A 4,324-nucleotide genomic window follows, 5' to 3' on the forward strand; every position below is an offset into this window, starting at 1 on the left:
GTCCCGGTGGCTGTCAGCGGGTCTTTTGGGGCTCTCTCGGATGCTGTGTGCCGGGCCTTTCCCGTCTCTTCCCGGTCCGGGTCCCCCTGCCCTTCCCCCCGCACCCCGGGCTCCCGCTGCCCTGAGCAGGCCTTGCCCCTGTGGTGGCTCGTGGGTGTGGTGGTGGTGGTGGTGGTGGTGGTTGGTTGGTGGCTGAGTGAGTCCCGTCGTCCTTGATCTCTCCCCCGCTCCCGGTGCCGGATTCTGGCCCTTGCCTCGGCACGCCGAGGAGGAGAGTGGTTGGTTGCCTGGGGTGCATAGGTAGGCCCGCGCGGTGTGCTTCCCTCGCCGTGGCCGGCTTGAGGAGGAAAAGGCGGGGGGCGAGTCCTGCCTTGCCTTGCCTGTGCGTGTGCGGCATCCCCGTCCTGCCGTCGTGCTCGTCTGACCTCCGTGGCTTTTTTTTTTTTTTTTTTTTTTTCTTCCCCTATCGCCCCTAGCTCCAACTCCCCCGACCTGCCGCTTCCCGATGGCGGGCCTGGTCGGCCGCTGACCTGCGCTACTCCCGAGCGCTGTCCGTGGTTCTTTTTCTTTTTCTTTTTTTCCTCTCTAGCTTCTTTCGGCTCTGTGCCCGGCGGAGGTGTCCTGGTAATCCCGAGCGCCAGGGACGCTGAAGCCCGTGGTATTTTTTTTTATTTTTTTATTTTTTTAAGTTTTTTTTTCTTTTTTTTTTTTTTTTTTTTTTCCTTTTACCTCGCTCGTTACTCACGAAAGGTTGTCTGTCCTGGCTACGCTTTTATCCCAGGCTGTTGGCCCTCTCGGGAGCCGAGCTTCCTGGGCCCCACCGCCTCCCGAGTGCCGTGTGGCTGTCTTCTCCGCCCCCTCGGTGTGATTGATGTGGTGACGTTGCGATCTCCTTCGGGCCCGGGCCTAAGCTGCGCCAGGCGAGGGACGGACATTCATGGCGAATGGGACCGCTCTTCTCGTTCTGCCCGTGGGCCCCTGCCCTCACCGTCCCACCGTGCCGGCGCCGGTGGTGTGCGGGGAGGCAGGGGTGCGGCAACCGGGTCCGGCTGCGCTCTCCCTGCCCTCGCCGTGAGGTCGGGGACTTGTACACGCTGGAGGAGGAGGGGCGCCCCTGATCTTGCTCCTCTCTTCCCGTGACTCGTTATCGGCACGGGGGTCGGCTCTCTCCGCGGAGAGGGAGGGTCGGTGCTCCGTGCTTGCCCGTGCTGTGTGGTGTGAAAAGCCGCGCCTCGCGCTCTGCCCTCTTGCGGTGCTCCCGGAACGCTCCCGGTCGGTTCTCTCAGGTGCCTGAGGCTGAGTGGTGGTGTCGTTCCCGATCCCGGCGTTGTCCGTTGCCTTGTGCCAGCCTGCTGCCCGTGGCGTGTCCCGGCCGTCCTTGGGTTTGTGGGGCTTGTGCGAGTGAGAAAAAAGTTATCGCAGAGATTGACGTCTCTGCTGGGGGGGGGGTCGAGGCGGTTCCCCAGAGGAGGAGCGCTCTTCCCTTGTTGCGCCGGGCGGGTGGCTTCCCCGCATGAGCTGCCGGCCCTGGTCGTCCTGGCTTGTCTTCCCTGCCGTGTCACCTGGCTTCTTGTTGCACCGGGGGACCTGAGATGTTGCAGTGGGAGGCGAGCCGGGCCTGTGCGGGCTTCCCCGCCCGTGTGCGCGACTTTGCTCTGGCCCCGCACGGCAAGGCCGACCGACCAGGGTTGGTGTTGCTGCTGCCGCAGACCCCCCCCGCCCCACCCCTCCCTGCCACCCGTGGTGGGAAGGATGGACGCCTTTGATGTGTGCTGGTCCCGGCGGGGTTCCCGTCGGGGTTGGGTGCGGGCCACCCTCAGAGTGAGGAGAGGTTCTCTAGCGATCCTCGTTCGGGAGGCGGCGTTCGCTGCCGGGTTGGCGGGGGCCCGCCCCCGATGGGCTCCCGCGGCCCTGCCGCTCCCTGTCCCGCTTTTGAGCGTTAGTGGCTGCCCGCGTTGGTAACTGCGTGCCCGCGCCTCCCCCCTCCGAGCTGGGGGAGGGTCCCGCGGGGCCTCTCCCGGGCCGTCGTCTGGTGTGGTGAGTGGAGGACGTTCCCGATCCGTCCCCGCCCCTGCCTCGCGCGCGGTGTGTCGAGTGGCGGAGCCTGGAGCCTGTGCTGGGTCGCGATGCGAGGGCGTGTGGTGTGTGGCTTCCCGGCCTCGTGCTTGGGGTGCCGTGGGGTTTTGGGGGGTCCCGTCCCCCTCCCCCTCCGGCCCCTGGCGACGCTGTTCCCGAGCGTCTGTGTGGGCCGCCGCCCGTTGGCGACGACGGCGCCGTGCCGGGCGCCGGGCCCCGCGGTGTTCCGGGGCCGCCGTGCCCGTGGTGGTGTGCCGCTCGGGGGGGTTCTGGCCCTCCGGAGCCGAGGATCCCGGTGTGTGTGGGCCCTTGCTCACGCGGCCGAAAAAGAGGCGGTCGATGATGGGTGCCGTGCCCGGCGGTGTGGATGGGTGCGGTGGGGCCCTGCTGGCGCGGGTGGCTCCGCGGGCGCTCGCGGGGTCTTTGAGGCGTGTGCGAGCTGCCTTTTCCCTCTCGGGCCTCTTTTGGGGGGGCCCGCCGCTGCCGCGGTGGGGGTTTCCGGTCCGCTGGTCGGCCGGCTCGGTGTCCCAGGCGTTGCGCGGGACCGCCCAGGAGTTGGGGGTGGTGAGATCCCGCGTTCGTTTCCCTGGCGTGCCGGCTGTGCCCGGAAAGGTCTCACCTCCCCGCTGGTTTGCGGCTGCGCCACCCGCCCGTGGGGGGGGGGTGGCCGCTCGCTCGCTCGCCTCTCACCCCGGTGACCCGACCCGATGACCCTCCCCGCTGCTCTTATTGGGCTTCCGGCATGCCCTCCTCATCACCCACATCAGCCTTCCGCGATCCTCACCGGTTTGGCCTTGGTGGCCGGCCACCGGCGGACGGTCGAGTTGGGCGTGTGTGGTGTGTTCTCTGGGTGGGGGGGACGGCGCTCGGCTCGTGAGGCTGCTCTCCCGGTGTGGGGGAGGCACGTCGTCGCGGCGGCGGTGGCTTTTGGAGGGTCTTCCCGGATCGGTTTTGCTCACGACGCGAGGGCTCCTGCCAGCGGGACCGCCGGTACGCCACGGGGGCGGTGGCGGTGAGATTCCCGCGTGCGTCCCTCGCTCGGGAGTTGGCCGTCCGGGGGCCCGAAGCCGGCGTGACGTGTCTCCTCCCGCTGGGCGCCGCCTCGCGTGCCTGCGCGATGTCGTCCCGGGTTCCCGCGCCTCCCTCCTGCCCGCCGTGCCAGAGGCTTGCCCGCATCGTCTCCTCCGTCTCGAGCCGTGTGGCTTCGTCCCCCGCCCCGGTCCCGGATCCGGGGCGTTGTGCTCTCCCGGCGTGTCGCCGCCGCGTGCCCGGCGCGACCCCGGTTCCCGTGCCTGGCCCCGTCCGCTCTGTGCCGGCGGTGTCCGCGCGTGAGCGTGCTCGCGTGCGTTGGGTTTGGTGTCGCCCGCCTCCCGGGGTCCCTGCCGCCGCCTCCGGCCGCCGCCGTTGGCCGGTGACTTGTCGCCGACGGGTCGTCGCCGCAGACCCCCGACCCCTTGCCGGCACCGCCGGTCCGCGGTGGCGCGGGTCGTTGTGCGCTCGGCCCCCGCGTCCGTGCGAGCGAGTGAATTCGGGCCGGCTTCTGAGGGAGGCGGAGAAAAACCCCGTGGCCGTGTGGCGTGCGTTGCGTTGTGCGCGTCACCCCCGGCTTTCTGGCCGCTCGGGTGTGTGCCACGCGCGACCCGGCCGGCTGGCCGGCTGGACCGTGGACGTCGGCGCGCCGCCTCCGGGCGGGGAAGGGGCCTGGCTCTCCTCCCCGTCCGTGTGTGCGCGCCGCCGCTCCCGTGCCCGCCGGGCCGGCAGGCGGGGTGTCGGTGATGCGGTGCCCTCGCGCTTTGGGTGCGGTGTGGTGCCCTTCCCCCCCCCCGGCCACGGGTTCCCCTGCCCTCTCCGTGCTCTTCCTCTCTCTGCTCGTCACCGCGCGGTGGCCTGCTTGCGCCCGTGTGCCCGCGCCGCCGTCCCGGATGGTGGCGGTTGGGTCGCGTCGGCGGCCGGCTTGGCCCGCCGGTGTCGGTCTTCCCGGTCGCTGCCGGCGTTCGCTGGTCGGGCGGCCTCGGTCTCCCGGATCGAGGTCCGCGCCTCCCTCCCTTCCCGCGCCCGCTCCGCGCCCACCCTTGTGTGCGCTCTCGGGGCCGGTCGGGCCCGCCCGGTCGTTCTGGTGTGCGGCGACCCGGGATCCGCCTCGCCGCCCTCGCTCCCCCTCGTTGGCTCCCCGTCTCCTCCTCGCCATCGCCCGCTGGCCGGGAGGGAGGGGTGGTGTTCTGCCCTCTCCTCGCTCACGCTCCTTGAC

The sequence above is a fragment of the Dipodomys merriami genome, unplaced genomic scaffold, assembly GCF_024711535.1.
Source record: "Dipodomys merriami isolate MVZ:Mamm:240054 unplaced genomic scaffold, mDipMer1.0.p SCAF_294, whole genome shotgun sequence".
Taxonomy (NCBI): Eukaryota; Metazoa; Chordata; class Mammalia; order Rodentia; family Heteromyidae; genus Dipodomys; species Dipodomys merriami.